Raw genomic sequence first — 20,483 nt, forward strand, 5'->3', positions numbered from 1 at the left:
AAAAAAAAAAAAAAAAAAAAAAAAAGTTAACATTAAAAACAAAGAACCATTATTTTCTTTGAAAACATCAAATCTTCTTGCACATCTTAAATTTCCTTCTTCTGTCTGCGTTTGTCTGCCAATTTATTCAGAAATTTCTTTGATTTCTTATAATGAGGAAGGCTGCTGCAATGAGTATTCTTTGCAACTTCTTCATTTGTATAAAAGAGTGAACACAGCTTACAGTATAACCCTGTTTTAGGTATCACATAGTCTATACCAACAGGAACATTGTGCTAATACAGTCTAATTCTATACTTATCTAGGATTGTATAGTCCTCTTTGTTCTCACCACTCTGACTATCTGCGTTTTCACTTGTATCTTTGTTGGGATCATCAGCGTTCTCAGAAGATTCAGCACCTGGTTCTGTGTTTTCCTCATTTTTAATTCCATTTTCCAATGCTGCTTCATTTTCTTGATCAAGTGCCTCTATCTTGTCCACCTTAATTTCAACCAACCCATCATCACTTCTGTCACCAGATTTAAATGCCATGACCTATTTACGAAGTTTCTGAAGTTTCGAATCTTTCTCATCACCAGCCTCATCCAGAGTGACAAATCCTTCCATACTCCCTGGGAAACGACACTTTTTAAGTTTTTTTCTTTGCTGCTGCTGAAGCACTTGCATCTTTTTTCACAGCATCTGAAGGTTCCTTTTCCCCATCAGAAGCCACATCACCTAAATTAGCAAGATCGGTCTCGTCTCCAACTGAACTGCCACTTTCTAGCAGTGCAGCTGCTGCTTCTTCATCTACAAGTAGCTCATCTTCAGATTCAAGAAGCATATTAGGTTCCTGCTCTGTCTGGTCACTCTTTGTGTCTTTCTCACCGTCTTCACCGGACTTCTCTTCTTGTTCTTTACCTTCGGTTGAACTTTCAGTCTTCTGGGAACTATCTTGGATTTCTTGTCACTTGGAGATTCTTTGCCATCTGGAGAGTTCTAGGGCTGCAGCCGCTGCTACCACCTCTCGCCAGCACCCGTTGCTGCAGCAGATTGTAGGAGCCTCCGCGATCCGATCGCTACGAAAGTTGTCTGCTGGTGCTCCACTTGAAGGAGATTCTGCAGTCCTTATTGATCCTTTTTCTTGGCGTTACCATTTTTTGAAGCAAAGTTAACCTAGCTTTCTAGTTTGAGATTTCTTTTTGGCCGTCTAAAAAAAAATGTTTTTTAATGTATAAAATAGACAAGAGCTAGTTCTACAATGTCCAAGTCATTCCAGCAGTCATCTCTCAGTAGGGACTCACAGGGTCATGGGCATGACCTGTCTGCAGCAGAAATAGGCCTTCCTGCTGCTGCTACCCAGTATTTTAAGTATGCCAGCATCTCTTGAAAGGATGGACCAGGGTACTGCATGCCTTGCTAGTTTAATGAATCTTGGAATGGGTTCTTCATTGAATCAACAAGGAGCTCATAGTGCACTGTCTTCTGCTAGTACTTCTTCCCATCATTTGCAGTCTATATTTAACATTGGAAGTAGAGGTCCACTCCCTTTATCTTCTCAACACTGTGGAGATGCAGACCAGGCCAGTAACATTTTAGCCAGCTTTGGTCTGTTTGCTAGAGATTTAGATGAACAGGTCATTATCCAGAGGACAAGATTACTCCTGACAATTTGCCCCAAATCCTTCTACAGCTTGAAAAGAGGAGAAATGAAGAAGGCCTTACCTTGAGTTATGGTAGAGATGGCAGGTCTACTACACGGGAGCCTCCATACACAGTACCGAAGGATGATTGGGAAAAAAAAAAGGCACTTTAGAAGAGTTTTGATGATCGTGTTCCTAGTCTTAATCCAGTGATTGATTATGAACATAGAAGTCATTCTCAAGAATCTGGTTATTATGAGAGAATGAATTATGAAGATGACAGATTAAGAGATGGAGAAAGGTGTAGGGATGATTCTTTTTCTGGTGAGATCTCACATAATTATCAGAAATTTGACAGTAAGTATGAAAGAATGGGATGTGGTCCTGGCCCCTTACAAGAGAGATCTCTCTTTGAGAAAAAGAGGGGTGCTCCTCCAAGTAGCAATATTGAAGACTTCCATGGACTCTTACCAAAAGGTTATCCCCATCTGTGCTCTATATGTGATTTGCTAGGTCATTCTAATACGGAGTGGAGTCAGCATATCAATGGAGCAAGTCACAGTCGTCAATGCCAGCTTCTTCTTGAAATCTACCCAGAATGGAATCCTAACAATGATACAAGACACACAATGGGTGATCCATTCATGTTGCAGTAGTCTACAAATCCAGCGCCAGGAATTCTAGGACCCTCCACCTCCCTCATTTCATCTTGGGGGACCAACAGTTGGAGCAAGAGGAAATCTGGGTGCTGGAAATGGAAACCTGCAAGGACCTCGACACATGCAAAAAGTCAGAGTGGAAACTAGCAGAGTTGTTCACATCATGGATTTTCAATAAGGGAAAAACTTGAGATTCCTAGTAGAACTATTTGGAGTCATTTCAAATCATATGATTCTAAATAAAATTAATGAGGCGTTTATTGAAATGACAACCACAGAGGATGCTCAGGTTACAGTGGATTATTATACAACCACACCAGCATTAGTATTTGGCAAGCCATTGACAGTTCATTTATCCCAGAAGTATAAAAGAATAAAGAAACCTGAAGGAGAGCCAGATCTCAAAAGCAATATCTTGGACATGTGATACATCTCAGCAATTTGGCCTATTCTGGCTATTCTAATAGTGCTATCCTCAAGCTTGCTGAGCCTTATTGGAAAATAAAGAATTACATATTGATGATGATGAAAATTCAGGCTTTTATTGAGATGGAGACAATAGAAGATGTAATGGCAATCGTTGACCATTGTTTGAAAAAAGCCCTTTGGTTTCAGGGGAGATGTGTGAAGGCTGACCTGTCTGAGAAATATAAAAAAATGGTACTGAGGATTCCAAACAGAGGCATTGATTTACTGAAAAAAGATAATATGTATTATATTCTTTATGTTCTTCAGATTTCTATCTCTGTATCTTAAAGTATATGGATGCTTTCTTCTGTCATTTCAAATCACCTACTGAAAACCTCTAGAAAATCTTCTATTTTAGTATTTTTACTTTTCAACTCCAGAATTTCCATTTGTTTCTCTTAGTGTTTAGTTTCTCTACGGGCATTCTGTCTATGATGAATCACTGTCATCATTTTTTTTTTTTANGCACTGTCTTCTGCTAGTACTTCTTCCCATCATTTGCAGTCCATATTTAACATTGGAAGTAGAGGTCCACTCCCTTTATCTTCTCAACACTGTGGAGATGCAGACCAGGCCAGTAACATTTTAGCCAGCTTTGGTCTGTTTGCTAGAGATTTAGATGAACAGGTCATTATCCAGAGGACAAGATTACTCCTGACAATTTGCCCCAAATCCTTCTACAGCTTGAAAAGAGGAGAAATGAAGAAGGCCTTACCTTGAGTTATGGTAGAGATGGCAGGTCTACTACACGGGAGCCTCCATACACAGTACCGAAGGATGATTGGGAAAAAAAAAAAGGCACTTTAGAAGAGTTTTGATGATCGTGTTCCTAGTCTTAATCCAGTGATTGATTATGAACATAGAAGTCATTCTCAAGAATCTGGTTATTATGAGAGAATGAATTATGAAGATGACAGATTAAGAGATGGAGAAAGGTGTAGGGATGATTCTTTTCTGGTGAGATCTCACATAATTATCAGAAATTTGACAGTAAGTATGAAAGAATGGGATGTGGTCCTGGCCCCTTACAAGAGAGATCTCTCTTTGAGAAAAGAGGGGTGCTCCTCCAAGTAGCAATATTGAAGACTTCCATGGACTCTTACCAAAAGGTTATCTCCATCTGTGCTCTATATGTGATTTGCTAGGTCATTCTAATACGGAGTGGAGTCAGCATATCAATGGAGCAAGTCACAGTCGTCAATGCCAGCTTCTTCTTGAAATCTACCCAGAATGGAATCCTAACAATGATACAAGACACACAATGGGTGATCCATTCATGTTGCAGTAGTCTACAAATCCAGCGCCAGGAATTCTAGGACCCTCCACCTCCCTCATTTCATCTTGGGGACCAACAGTTGGAGCAAGAGGAAATCTGGGTGCTGGAAATGGAAACCTGCAAGGACCTCGACACATGCAAAAGTCAGAGTGGAAACTAGCAGAGTTGTTCACATCATGGATTTTCAATAAGGGAAAACTTGAGATTCCTAGTAGAACTATTTGGAGTCATTTCAAATCATATGATTCTAAATAAAATTAATGAGGCGTTTATTGAAATGACAACCACAGAGGATGCTCAGGTTACAGTGGATTATTATACAACCACACCAGCATTAGTATTTGGCAAGCCATTGACAGTTCATTTATCCCAGAAGTATAAAAGAATAAAGAAACCTGAAGGAGAGCCAGATCTCAAAAGCAATATCTTGGACATGTGATACATCTCAGCAATTTGGCCTATTCTGGCTATTCTAATAGTGCTATCCTCAAGCTTGCTGAGCCTTATTGGAAAATAAAGAATTACATATTGATGATGATGAAAATTCAGGCTTTTATTGAGATGGAGACAATAGAAGATGTAATGGCAATCGTTGACCATTGTTTGAAAAAAGCCCTTTGGTTTCAGGGGAGATGTGTGAAGGCTGACCTGTCTGAGAAATATAAAAAAATGGTACTGAGGATTCCAAACAGAGGCATTGATTTACTGAAAAAAGATAATATGTATTATATTCTTTATGTTCTTCAGATTTCTATCTCTGTATCTTAAAGTATATGGATGCTTTCTTCTGTCATTTCAAATCACCTACTGAAAACCTCTAGAAAATCTTCTATTTTAGTATTTTACTTTTCAACTCCAGAATTTCCATTTGTTTCTCTTAGTGTTTAGTTTCTCTACGGGCATTCTGTCTATGATGAATCACTGTCATCATTTTTTTTTTTTTAATTCTTTGAAGATGGTTTTCACTTTTTTAACGTATTTATAATAGCTGCTTTAAAAGCTTTGTCTGCTAGTTTTAATATCAAACACTTTCTATTGGTAGCATTTTAATGGCATCAGGGGAACCATCCCCGATAATTCAACATAGGTTCTTTTCTATTTCCCTAAGTGTCAACCAGTCTGAGAAATAAAGGGAAAGAGTACAAAAGAGAGAAATTTTAAAGCTGGGTGTCTGGGGGAGACATCACATGTCAGCAGGTTCTGTCATGCCCCCCAAGCAGCAAAACCAGCAAGTTTTTATTAGTGATTTTCAAAGAGGAGGGAGTGTATGAATGGGGTGTGGGTCACAGAGATCACATGCTTCACAAGGCAATAAAATATCACAAGTCAAATGGGGGCAGAGAAAGATCACAGGACCGGACCAGGGGGAAATTAAAATTGCTAATGAAGTTTCGGGCATGCATTGTCATTGATAACATCTTATCAAGAGACAGGGTTTGAGAGCAGACAACCGGTCTAAAATTTACTAGACAGGAATTTCCTTGTCCTAATAGGCCTGGGAGCACTACAGGAGACTGGGGCTTATTTCATCCCTTATCTGCAAGCATATAAGACAGACATTCCCAGAGCGGCTATTTTAGAGACCTGCCCCTGGGAATGCATTCTCTTTTACAGGTCTGTTTCTTGCTGAGAAAAAGAATTCAGTGATATTTCTCCTATTCACTTTTGAAAGAAGAGAAATATGACTCTGTTCCGCCCAGTTCTCAGGCAGTCAGACCTAATAGTTATCTCCCTTGTTCCCTGAACATCGCTGTTATTCTGTTCTTTTTTTAAGGTTCCCAGATTTCATATTGTTTAAACACACATGCTTTATGAACAATTTGTGCAGTTAACGCAATCATCACAGGGTCCTGAGGAGACATACACCCTTAGCTTACGAAGATGATGGGATTAAGAGATTAAAGTAAAGACAGACATGGGAAATTACAAGGGTATTGATTAGGGAAGTGATAAATGTCCACAAAATCTTCACAATTTATGTTCAGAGATTGCAGTAAAGACAGGCATAAGAAATTATAAAAGTATTAATTGGGGGAACCAGTAAATGTCCATGAAATCTGCACAATTTATGTTCTTCTGCCATGGCTTCAGCTGGTCCCTCTGTTCGGGGTCCCTGACTTCCTGCAACATACTGGTGTGTGTGTCATGTGTACTGTTGTCTCTTAACTTTTCATTGAAAAATTGTCATTTTCAATACTATATTTTTAGTGAATTCTAAGTTTTCTTCCAAGGGTTGTTTTGTTGCTCTTTTTTGTTGTTGTTATTGGTTAGCACCTTGCCTGGATTAAATCTGAGCAATCTCATGACATTAGTTCACAGATATTTCTAATCAATTTTTGGAATTTAAATCTAAATTGTTAAGCCTGAGTCCCTAGGGATTGCTTCTGTGTTTATATAGCTTAGTGTTCATGTCATCATTAGGCAAAAGTTGTACTTATACATCTTGAGTCTAAAGGCTACCACCCTCATGTGTGTGTTGAAATAATGGATTCAAGGTGTTTCACAAGTATGTTTCACTCTCACTTTGGCTGACCATCTTGTATCTTTTCTGAAGTTGGGCACATTCCCACAGTTAGCCAGGAATGTATGGATAGATGAGGCCCACTTTAGTTTCTCCTACAAATGCACAGCCTTACAGTCAACCATAGGAATATATGGTGTGTTTATTATAACCCCTTAGGGTTATTCATTTCTTGGATCTTTCTTTTAAATTGTTGGCTAATCTGCCAAACTTTAAATCTGGTCCATTGTTTCTCATACATAATCACAACCTCTGGCTAATGGATCTGCTGGTCTTTGTCATTCACTCTCTCTAAACTTGTTTATGTTACTGTAAATCTCACAATATATTCGTCTCTGAATCTGGAGATCCAGGGTCACTATGGGCTCTCTTTAGTGATGAGGTGTTTTGTTTTTCATGACTGCTCTTTGGTAGAATAACTGAGTAACTGAGGCTGACTTAAGGGAATGAAGGAAGACTCAGATAAGAATGCCATACTCTCACATTATTTTGGACCAAGATTTAGTAGTTTTCATGTATAAATATTTTTAAATTTGTTGTATGTCTTTGTATATCTTTACCAGAGCTCTGATCTCCCTCTCTCTCTCTCTCTCTCTCTCTCTCTCTCTCTCTCTCTCTCTCTCTCTCTATATATATATATATATATATATATATATACACACACATATATATTTAAATATATCTAGTTTGATCATTGCTTTTAGGGAAGATCTGATGATAAACTCATCCCATCCTGACATAAAGCTCATTGAAATGTCTTTCTTTGCTCCTTTCAACAGATGTATGTTATTTCTGATGAGTGCAAGATTCTGACATTACAGTTTTGTTTTCTTCCCCTCAAGTATCTATAGATTGTCTTTTACAGTTTTTTACATTGTGTCATTAGTGATAGATTCAATGATTGTATGATTCTTTTTTTTTCTTTTAAAAATCTTCAAATTTCCCCTCTGAAACTTTGTAGCATATATTCATTATCCCTGGAGTTTAGCAGCTACACTAAAGTTCAACTCACGGAATCTTTTTTATATATATATTTGAAACTCAAGAGAATTTGCCTCTCCTCTAATGATCACATTCAGCAAATGTTCTATTTGAGTTTCTTTTGAAGAGATCCAATGATATCTTCCTGGATTCAGTTTCAAGAAAAGAAAGACAGGTTATATATTTTGTATGGCCATTTATTTTAGCCTGCTGCTAAGAGATACAAGGGCACCCACTCTCTGACAAAAATATCTTCGAAAACTTGCTGTTTCAGAATTGCAATTGTGATTCCCTCAATATGCTGAAATTTAATTTCTCCAAGGAGAAAGTTGGAGAAAAGAGTTTAAATTATACACCAAGGCCATATTTTTTGTTCATCCATAAAATTTAAAGAATCTGATCATTTTTAATATTTGATATAGTATTATCAAAAATCCAAATAATTTGAGACATTAGAGTTGAAAGACAGTGATAGCATATCATACATTTAAAATGTTAACTTTTGAGCTCAGAATTTTCTTTGAATCTCTCTCTTTTGTTTACCATAACATTTGCAAGTTATTCTATATAACTATTTGCAAGTTATTCTGACTTTTCTCAAAAACCTGTTATTAGAAGCAACCATATTCTGACCTAGGTGATTTGTTCATTGTTTCTTATACCCCTCTCCCACCCCCAATTAGATTTGCTATCATATTGTTATGCACATATTTACAGAATCCTATAAACACATGTATCTACTAAGAATCCAAGATTATATGCCAAACAAAGTGTTTTAAAATTACTGATCAAAACATTTCAGCATTTGCTTTCTGTCCCTGAAAAAGAAATTATTGCAGACTTGTTAGTGTCTCTACCTGCAGGAGGATTTTACTTCCTTATGCTCTTGAACCTAGGAGTGGCCAGATAACTTTTTCGGGTCACCTCAGAGCTGATGTTTTAAGAACTCATTTGTTTGCCATGTTTCTTTTTCCACAACACCAACAATATTCTAGATATGAGCTGCTCTTCCTATTACAGATATGGAATTAAGGCAATGTGGTATAGAGCAAAAGCTGACCCTCAATGAACATTTAATTTAAGTGACACACATTAGTTCTTACAAGCTGATGAGAATTGGGAGCCATTTGTGATCAAAGCAAAATTTAGCTTATTCTGATCAACATACCTTTAAAAAATACAGCTTTCTCATACTTCTTTTGAAAGGTCAAATAAAAACTCACATAAAATGCTTTCATTTTTTATTATATTCTCTGCAAAACTAATGATAAGAGAAGGCAGCTATGGTAAAGAAAACAATCTGCCTTTCTTATGTATATTGCCATTACTATTGAAATATTTCACCTCTGTGTTATTGAATTTTCTTCAGTTTTCATGAACTACATTCCCAGACAAACTACAAAGCACACACCAAGGATTTTATCTGTGTCTGCTTATTTAGTAGGCTTACCATTAATCAGCTTTAATGAGACCTAGTAAGGCCCATAACCCTGCTGATGTTCACAGATATAAGTAAATCCAAAGTCAGACACTGGGCTACCCAATTACAAACTATGAAACCCAGATATTAGAGGCACAGTGAGAATTGGTTGAGCAAATGAAAGAAAATGAAATAAATATTAACAACTTGGGAGCTGCCAAGTAAATTATTTGGCCAAGCATTGCTCTAGGCCAGAACCTAAGAAAAATTTCTTTAAAGGGCCAAACAGAAAATACTTTAAGCTTTGCAAGCAATATGGTAACTGTTGTTGTAGTGTGAAATCAGCTGTAGACATACGATCGATATGAGTGAGACTGTGTTAAAATAAAATTTTATTTATAAAACTAATATTTCTTAAATTGAATATTAACATTTTATTATATGAGGTACATCCCAATCTATACCATTTTTGAAACCTGTATATTTGTTGATATAAAGAAGCTTACATTTTGACTTAAGTTTAATTTAGCTAAAATACTTTATTTTATGATTATTCACAAAAATACTAATAATTATTTTATTTATTCAGAATTAAATTAGCAAATTTCTGATAGACAATTTGAGTTGAACAGTGAAACTTAAAGTCAACCTCAAATATATCTGTCACTACTAAAGGTAAACTATTAATCTGAGAAGTTGTTTTTATTTTAACAATGTCAATATGCATAGACATGGAAATCTGAACAATACCCTAAAATGTTTCTGATTATAGAATAAGTTATTAGCCATGAGAGGTAATGATATGTGTTGAATGTAATAGCATACTTTCATTACAATTATAATCTAAGTAAAGTTGTATTATAATAAAAGGTATGGCAATATAAAATAAATACAAGATTAATCATTGATTGTATTTTAATAGTTAATCTCTTCTGTTACATATTTTATGCTTATTATTAACTACAAACTACTTTAAATTGCATGTAATTAATATGTATTGAAGGTCTACTTAATTACTTTTCATTTTTTTTATACACCACATATGTATATTTTAGGCCCTTATTGCTTTATCTTTTGATGTTTTATTTTCAATTTCTAAAAGCCAATAATAATTTGTGAATCATAATTATAGTAATAAATTATGTGCCTGTAATTCCAGCACTTTGAAAGGCCAAGACTGATGGATTGCTTGAGGTCAAGGGTTCAAGACCAACCTAACCAACATGGTGAAAACACGTTTCTACGTTTCTACTAAAAATACAACAAAATTAGCCAGACATGGTGGCATGTGCCTGTAATCCCAGCTACTTGGGAGGCTGAGGCAGAAGAATCACTTGAACCCAGGAGGCAGAGGTTTCAGTGAGCCGAGACCATACCACTACATTCCAGCCTGGGTGACAGAGGGAGATCTCGGTCTCAAAAAAAAAAAAAAAAGAAAAGAAAAAATTATATGTGTAACTTGAAAGCAATATTAAATGTTCCTTTATCTTTTTTGTCTAAATTTTATTTTAACTTCCAGGGTACATGTGCAGGATGTGCAGGTTTGTTATGTAGGTAAACATCTGCCACGGTGGTTTTCTGCACAGATCAACTCATTCCCTATGTATTAAGCCCAGCATCCATTAGCTATTCTTCCTGATGGTCTCCTTCCCTCTTCCAGCCTCCTCTAACAGCCTCCCCACCATGTATTCATATGTTTTAATCATTCAGCTTACACTTAAAAGTGAGAACATTCAGTGCTTGGTTTTCTGTTCCTGCATTAGTTTGCTGAGGATAATGACTTCCAGCTCTATTCATGTCCCTGTAAAAGATATGAACTCATTCCTTTTTATGGCTGTATAATATTCCATGGTATATATGTACCACATTTTCTTTTTTCACTCTTTGGGGTTGTTACAGAAACACCAGAGATCAATTTCTATGTTTATCCAACAACAACTGTTTATGGGACTCTTGGGCTGGTTTCAGTCCTCCCTTTCTATTTATCAATTCCTCAATCATGAGGAATCCAGTTGTCAATCGTTCTGGCCACTTCATGTTGAGGAGGGGTGCTGTCAGCAGCTCCACACCATGGTTGACCATGTAGCCACCCAGGAATCAAAGGTGAATCTAATATAGAGTTTTCTTCTGACATACAATAGTTCTCTCTTCAGTCCACCACTTCCACCAAAGGCAAATCAATGAGGGACCAATCTACTTGAAAAATTAGCTTTAGCCCCATGTACTTGGCTTGATTACGCACAAAAAATGTGACAGGAATCATTGTCCATATAGACTCTCCCTAACTGGCTTAACTGAAACATCTCACAAGGCCATTTTGGTCAGAGCTCTGAGAAAATAGTCAGTTCCTTCAAATGTGTCCAATTACAAAAGAAAACTTGTGGTTATTAACTGTATGCAAACAAACACAATGCCATGAATTAGGAAGTTTCACAAATAGTTTACAAATTCTGGAGAAATTGGTCAAAGAAAGAGAAATATGACTCAAATTATGCTTACAAAAGTATACACAATACACTTAAAGTATATTCCAAGGCTATAAATAGCCCAAAAGAAAAAGATTCTCCAGATTTTGAAAACAAAAGAAAAGAATCAGCAATATTTCAAACAACAAAACCATAAAATTATTTCTGTCCTCCATTAGTTTAGCCCATGCAATCAACTCTTGCTCTGCTTCATATTGGGTTAGCAATCTTCACAAACACATCAGCCTTTCAATTAGTGCCTTGAAAGTTTTCTCTCTAATCCAATGGAAAAATCTCCAAAGTTATCAGAAACTTGCATTCAAGAGTACTTTTCATGAACTCTTCCAAGGAAGCAGGCTTGGACTGTAGCTGATTATAAGTCACTTTTTTTTTTTAGAAAGATCAAAGCAAACCATCAATTGTAGATGACAAAAGTCTTTAAACAACCATAGTTAAAGACACAGTTGACAAGAAAATGTGGGGTTTTTTGCAACATATAACAATTTGACATAATCATAATTATTACCGACAACATAAATATCAAAACATATTAAAATTTTACTAATCTCATACAATCCTGGAACACATATTAACAACACATCTATATAAATATAACCCAAAGGAAGCTAAGCACCGCCTCATGTTTGACAATGCATCCTGCCTAATACTAACATAACAAATAATCCTAATAAACCTACTACTATGTCTCTCTCTCTGACTTCAAAGAAACTAATATCAAAAAAAGTTATTTTGAGGACAAAAAGACTGAAGTTAGAACTTAAAAGTTTGCTGTTGGAAAATCTGTCAAGTTTTAAGATACTTGATGGCACAAAGCAGGATCACAAGGCATTATAAAATAGTCATTCATTAGCCAAAATGATAAAACAAAAATGTTTACTCTTTATACAGAGCAAACTCAGTTTCCCAAACAATAAGACTTAACACTTAAGACAGCATGAGGCAAACTAAATCTGTCTGTTCCCCCTCCATTTTCTCCCTGCAGTTTTCTCAAAGATAAACAAATTATTTTGCCTGTTAGTATTACACTTTTCTAAAAAGAGAAAACTAAAGCTTACCTTTGTATGATGTGTTGCTAATATTAAAGCAATTTCAATATAACCTTATAAACAAATCTATCTAATTTTAATCAGTTTGGCTGCAAAGTAAGATTTTCATAACATTTTAGAACCTTTTCCAATTTTAACTAAAAGTGGATTAATGCTCCAAGAAAGACTTGTTATCCCAACACCTGGGCCCAGAGGTTGGCCTTGAATCAGTGTATTTTTGACATTAATTTATAAAAAAAACTCTGAACTAATCTTATCTCTCAAAATCAGCCCTTACAATATCACTCACCCACCTCTTCCCCAACAGTTCCTGGTCCTAGAGGAATTGAATAGTTTTAATTTATGGCCCTGTGTCTCGCAAAAGCAGTTGATTTTGAGTGTTCCTTTCTCTCAAATCCAACGATGATGCTTCAACTGATGTCAATGCTCAAAATTTAGCAGGAGTCAGTGCCTTTTTCAGACCCAGGAGTCAAAGTCCTGTAACTTAACAGCACAAAACTAGTTAAAAAGATATTTTAACTACTGAAAGTCCTGTCATTTCCTCTGATGTGTTACAAATTAAAACACTGTTATTTGGTGTTTAGGAGTTAGCACCTGCAGAATTTCAAACTACTGTATAAAAGTAGTTAGGTTATTCACTGCATGCATCTAATTACTAGCATTCTAGTGACAGAATTGTGATCAAAAGCATAAAAAATGTCATAGATCCCATGTCAAGCATATCAAAGTAAGACAACTCACTTTTTTCTCTCCATCATTAAAACCTGGTAAGTGAAATAAGAATAAATTATCTTCTTTCACTTAAATACTACACAACAAAACAAGGAAAAAGTAAGAAAAAACCAAAATAATTTATTTTCAACTATTTAAAAAGAGCATCATTGCATACTTCCAAGATTGGTTTCTAGATACAGTACTGACAACTGATTTGCTAACTTTTACCACCAAAATCTTCAAACCAGTGCAATACTTGCACATATTTTGTTTTTGAGTACACACATGAAGTCCCATAAGTAATAAAATGGTTGGGATCAAAATTCACTGGAAAGTCTCACATTTTTATTACTACTTCATTCAAGTGAATGTCACTTTTTTTAATAATGGTCAACACAACTTAATAAGTTTGAGAAAAACTCCAATCAATATATTTTCTAAATGACAAGGCCAATCTCCTGAACATTAAAACTTTGCACCCATATCACAGATTTTTTTCATTACCTACAGGAAAAGATCTGTTATTAATTGAATTGAATTGCCTACAAAATAAACATCATTTAAACATTTTTGTTCTCATCTACTTTTCAAATAAAAGTAATGTACTATTTCTGTTCAGAACTTATTTAAAAGTCTTTTATGTATTTGTTGTTGTTGTTGTTGTTGCCCAGTAAGCTTAGAGCTCTCATAGCTCTCTAGATAATCAGAAGCAAACAAAACCAGCCAAATTCCAAGTGGTTGATGTGTTCCATCAATTCCTGCAGGCCCAACAAAGGTAGCCTAGGAATTTTAGATGAATAGAACAAATGGGCTGGGCTTGGTGGCTCATGCCTGTAATCCCAGTACTTTGGTAGGCTGAGGCAGGTGGATCACCTGAGGTCAGGAGTAAGAGACCAGCGTGGACAACGTTACAAACCCCATCTGTACTAAAAATACAAAAATTAGCTGGATGTTGTGGCAGGTGCCTGTAACCCCAGCTACTTGGGAGACTCTAGCAGGCAAATCACTTGTACCCAGGAGGCAGAGGTTGCAGTCAGCCAAGATCGTGCTATTGTATTCCAGCCTTGGTGAGAGAGTGAGACTTTGCCTCAAAAAATAAATAAATAAATAAAGCAAATGATGACTTGCTAGAAATCCACAGGAAGCAATGTAACTCTTCACAGAACCAAATAAAATTCTTCCACTAGAAAATAAAAATCATCAATGGTCATAATTTATGCTTACACAAGTCATAAACCCAAAGAAGAAAAAAGAGCAAAGAAATGAAAATCAGAAGCAAAAACAAATAAACAAGAAACTAACTCTAAATGTTTCCAAATCAGTTTACCTTGGAGGCTGGAATGTTTCTTAGAGCCTAAAAGTCACATGATTAGTATTTTATTCCTAATACACAATTCAGTGTTCTTAAGTGCACCAATATTACCACACATCCCATGCAATCAAGAAGTTCCCTCTAGGCACGTGACCAGTAATTACTACAGTGCTAGAACTATCCATGCAAAACAGCAAACATAATATGAAGTAGTGCAAGCATGTATGTGAGATTTGGCTCCACACTAAATCTGGCTTCATGCTTAACTATATTAAAAAAGAATTGCTAAACTGCAAGTACATTTCTTTACAGTATTTCTTATTTTAACTTAATCAAGACTAAGAGCTTTAACTATGAAAAGTTCAACAAAATTTCTCCAGTTGTCTATCAGTCTATCAGATTTTAAATAATGTTTTGTTATCTAAACTTTTTCAACTTTCTGTTTTCTCCATATGTGCTTGAAGATAGATACACAGAGAAACAGGAAAAACTACATATGACTTACACAGACTATCTACAACATGTCTCGACTTTCCATTCAATCCCAGATTTTCTCCTTCTTCTTTAAATAACAAGTCATTTTATCCTAGGTCAAAAAATTAACCATATGACATCTTTTCTCATACAAAATTATCTTTTTTTATAACTTTTCTTACTAAAAATACATTTTCATATACATTACTTTTGTCACATATCTCTCCCCTACTTACAAGTTTCTTACTACTATGTTTCATAAATAGCCTTTAAAAGTCTACTAATTTAAAATTATTTAATATAACTCCTGAAATTCAGAAAAAAGATACTTCTTTGTCTCAAGCTAATACAATTTTAGGTATATTTAATTATACCTAGTTACACTAAAAAAAAAATATATAAGCCCACAGACTAATCGCTGAGAAACCCATAACACACAGCACCCAACACACAGCACACACACACACATATATATATAAACTATAATTCTTATCTTAGTAACCTTAAATTTTAGTGAAAACCAAGGAAGTAAGTTTTAGTGAAAACTGAGGAAGCAAGGAATTCTAAGCTGCCTACCAGGTATTAGCATTTTATGAATGAGAAGAATTCCACAGTTTTTAGAACACGTTTCCAATGTTTTCTGAATTAGAAATGACTTAACCTTTTAATAAGAATATTTTGAAAAGCACAAAAGCTTCACCTACAGTGCTTATACATTCATATTTTTAAGAGTTTATCTAGAATATTTACATGTTTTCTTGTTATCCAGTTTATTTTCTGTGAAAATTAAGGTTTACTACATGGACATTTTCACCAGTGAAATTATTTCACCAGAATATTCAGCAGTTTTCATTAAACCAACAATATTAAATCAGTTTTACTTATCAAAAAATTCACTCAAAAATTATTTTGTTGTGACTAGATTTATGATTCCAGAACTTTCTGTGACAAACACTGATATCTCAAAATATCTAGCAAAGACAAATATAATACCCAGACAAAAATGTATGCTGATAATTCTGAGGATATTTCATTTTTATTTTATCAATAATTTTAAAGCCAGCTTACTTATTAAAGGTTTGCTTAAGTCATGTGAACGTGATAATTCTTGGACTTTTTTTACTTAATTTATGAGTGCTCTTTTATTTGTAAGCCAATGTGGTAGACATAACGTGTGTTAACTAACATTGATTGATTAAAAACCCCAACCAATATCCAAAATAAATGTAGATGCAAAAATAGGTAACATAAATTTAGAAAATTGAATAGTATAATAAATACATGCAAAATAATCAAGTGAGGTTAACACCAGACATTTAAGATCAGTTTAATATTATAGAACCAATGTAATTTATTATATATATCAATATATGACCAATCCAGAGATAGTAACCACGCAGTATTTGAACAGTTTACTGTAAAAAAAAACTGTTAACTACAACAGGAGTCGAAGTTATAATAAGTTGGTTAGTAAGAAGTAAGCATACTTCGAAAAATTATTGAAGTAACAGTCACAGTCATTTCCCATAGGATTGAGCTACAGGAGAGCCTTTGCCTGCAGTTCAAAGATGTAAGACTGAAGATTCATCTTGGAGATGTCAAGACTACTGCTTGCTGAATGACAGAATAGTCACTGTAGAGATGCACTGCTGAAATTTCCTAAAAATCATTCCTCTAGAATTTGCCACATGGTGTTGAGGAAAGCCCTTCATGTGGAGGTTTCTAATGCAGACATTCTGCTGCTGTATAAAAAATGAAAATGTAAAGAATAAAGGAAACGATGATTAATATATACAAATAAATACACATATGTAATGAAAAAAATAGAAAACATCCAAAGTTACCAATCTTGATTTCTGTAATTGTTCTCAAGGCCTTAAGTGACATCTACGGCTTCATTCTTTAACTACCATTTCAGCATTTCCCTGCCCTTGAGTTCACCTCCTCTGGTCAAGATTATTTTCTGTACTGACCTAAATCTTCATTCTCAGAAAGTCTGAAACCCTCAGGATGTTTTTTGTTTGTTTGTTTGTTTTTTCTGATTGCTGTGATTTTCTATCAATGTTTACAGTTGGGCGTGAATATACTTGGAAAGTGCACCAGAGAATCTCTTGGGATGTACATATAGTCTACTTTGACTTCATTATGTAGAAGGAATACATTTTCACTTAAAACTTAGAGGGAATTACTCCATCCAGTAGATTAATCCTCCTTTTTTCCCATTAGTTTAATGGCATAGGGAGCCCCAAAAGTCCAGGAGGTAGTCTCCTCTTTCAATTTAGTGAAACCATTAATTCAGTTTTCTTTCTAGATTCATTCCACTTTGAGAATTAATATCTCCAAAAAAACTGAGCTCAAGCTTACCATGTAGGAAACAAGTATTCTGCAATTGGGTAGGTTTTTAGGTATATTATGGTAGGAGGTATTCCCATTTTCACATTTATTTTTTTCAGACTCAAGCATTCTGGCTGTGTGGAAAACCATACTATATAAGGAATTTTTATTTAAAACATATTGTATTCTGAATACATTTTATCCTTTTAGGCATCTCTCTCTCAACCAGTGTCAGAATGAGTCTTCAATATGCCAGTGTATCTTTCAAATAGACCAGCTTCTTCGGGTGATGAAATATGTGATAAAACAAATTCATTACACGAATACAAGTTTATTTCAGCACTTTATTTGCTCTGAAATGAATTCCTGATCATGCCTAATGTTGTGACAAGTGACACAAAGCTAAGGTACATTGATCATCTGAGGTTCCACCATGGTTCGGCTTTCATTCTCTACCAAGACCCAGTAGCAAGTCAGATTCTGTTTCTCAGAAAGAGAATAGTATCATATGCTAAACATGGCACAGATTTTATTCAAAATCCTGGAGATTTTCTCTGCAATTTTTCTATTTCTGCTCACTAGAGACTCATATAGCATTCCTATATGCTGCATACATTATAAATATTAATAAATCTGTTGAATTACAAGGCCCCAGTATTATGATGCCTTATACTACAGACTGAATCTGAATTTGCTGTGGAGTCATCTTCTTTTGCTCTCGTACTCACTTATAAATGGCCATCTTGTGTACAATTCTGTAAATGAGCCAAAGTAGCACACTAAAATGTAGTAAACAATACTTGAAAATTCCAAAATAGACTGCTAAGTATTACATACTTTGCTCATAGTAGATAATGAGAGGTATGACAACTTGCATTTCTCTTTGGAGAAGCTATCTTGACATGTTCCAGACCACTGAAATAACAAAATCTACACTGGGAAGGCAGGTTTATGAAACTGTGTTGGGTACATTTTCCACCTAATTTTCCATAAAATGTACTTGTGACTTCCTCCTTATCAGGTTTAATCAGTAGAATGTCATTAGCTTAGTAGACCACTTAGATGTTTTTCGAATTGTCAAGATGATCAATCTCCCTATTGACTATATTGTGACAGGGAAAAGAATTGGAAAAGCCCTGAAACAACATTCTAGAACTACACTGTTGGGCCTGCCAGGTAAAAGCAAACCACTTGCAGATTAGTATGGAGAATAAGGAATTAGATCAACAGCTTCATACCAGTAACAGAGAGTGTGATAAACTAAATACAGTCTCCCTAAGATGCCCATGTCTTAATGTCAGAACCTATGAGCATGTTACCTTACATGGCAAAAGAGACATTGTACATTCATTAAATTAAGGATCTTCACAATGGAAGATTATCCTGAATTATCCAGGGACTCCCAATATAAACACAAAGGTATTTGTATGAGAGAGGAAGAAGGGTCAGAATCATAAAGAAAAGATGTGCTGTCAGATGTAGAATTCAATTAGGAGAGGAGCTTCAATACTACTGGTTTTGAACATGGAAGACCACAAACCAAGAAGTATAAGTGACCACTAAAAGCTGAAAAACTAACAAAACAAATTCTCCACTAAAATTTGTAGGAAGACCTGAGCACTTCAAATACCTCGATGTTAGCTTACTAAGGTTTATTTTGGATTTCTGATTGCCAGAACTGTAAGATGATACATGTATGAAGTTTTCAGTCACAAAGTTTTTGGTAAATTTAAAGCACAAGAAACTTAAAACAGTGGTTATGGTGATTTGTTCCAATAAAAATATCAAAACTGCAAAAGAAAATTGGGTAATAAATTCAGTTCATTTGCTCTACCTCCCTAATCCTTTACATCTCCTGCTCTGAATTATGCCACAGATGATCTAGCAATTCAGTCTCATTAACTTGAGTCTACGGCTGAGTCCAAGTTTCAGTCAACCAAACAATTTGTGAATGGAGATACATCTACCTGCATAAGTTAACATACCCTAGAATCTCTAGTAAATTAACTGACTATAGAAAAAAAGTTCAAAATAAGAATTATTACTCCCTGGCTGAGATAGGACATACAAGAAATAACACCCCCTTCTCCAAAGACACATATGTGTCTTACAAGATATCCTTGGAGGGTACACAGCTGTGACTCACTGAAGAGCAGAGAAATGGCTATAGTGGACTTGCCAGAAAAATATTCTCCAAGGTGTGGTGAAAGTAATTCATGGGGGTGTGTCTCACCAGGGGCAGTTTTCTACAAAACCAGCCAAAAGTGGTACCAGAAGAGAGCAACTGGTTGCTAAATGCTGCTGGCCTCCATGCATAGCAGGAGGCAGGCAGTGGTGAAGCTGTGGGCACTACAGGAGCCTAGTGCCCGGAAAAGCCAGGTACAGTGCAGGGACATACCAAATGAACGCAAGAAGAGCAGAAAACAAAACTTCATATTCTTCAATGTTTCTTCACCACTGCTTATTGACAAAGCTTCAGTGTAAAATGTTAACAGAAAAATGTTTAGAAGGGTTGATTTATTTTCACAGAGCAGGTAAAAAATGGGAAATTTATACATTAGAGACAATAAATCAATAACTGGCACAGCACTGAAAACATCTAAAAATGAAAGACTATGGGACCATATCAATATGTGCAGTTTATCCAAATTCAGTTTTAAATGTTTTTTTAAATATGAACTATTGTGTGCTGAGTGAAAAACCTTTAAAATGATATATTCTAGATTTATATCAGTTTCATTTATTAAACATGTTCTGTCCACTCTTACTATGATCTTAAAATAAAAATATTGCCAAAGCACTGTTATTAGTTTTCTTAGCCATGCTATTGAATTCACAGCATTTAAAAATTCATAATGATATTTCTTTCATGTGTTCTGCTATTTCTAGCTGTAAACTCGATTTTAAATTGGAAAATATGCTACAATAAGTGTTACAAAATTGCACTTGCAGATATTCTGGCACATTTTCATAAATAAAATAAGCATATTTCAAGCAGAATTCCAAAATATAGAAAGATGATTGAATTTGATCATGGGGGAAATCTCCTTTGACTAGAAAGAAACTAATCACGCATTCAAAGAAAAAATATACATATTTTAGATATTTATGTATGAAACAGGATAGTTCATCCTAAAGTAATTCAGAAGACAACAGCTGTAGAAGACA

At 35.2% G+C, this 20,483-nt stretch overlaps 2 pseudogenes; one reads left to right on the forward strand and one right to left on the reverse strand.

Annotated features, from left to right (window-relative positions):
- Window positions 1-86: 86 nt before the first annotated feature.
- Window positions 87-977, reverse strand: LOC108543487 (matrin-3-like; annotated as a pseudogene).
- Window positions 978-1,242: 265 nt separating this feature from the next.
- LOC108543488 (matrin-3 pseudogene) lies at window positions 1,243-20,244 on the forward strand (annotated as a pseudogene).
- Window positions 20,245-20,483: the final 239 nt, after the last annotated feature.

This window comes from Rhinopithecus bieti, unplaced genomic scaffold (genome assembly GCF_001698545.2).
Source record: "Rhinopithecus bieti isolate Rb0 unplaced genomic scaffold, ASM169854v2 scaffold_22040, whole genome shotgun sequence".
NCBI lineage: Eukaryota > Metazoa > Chordata > Mammalia > Primates > Cercopithecidae > Rhinopithecus > Rhinopithecus bieti.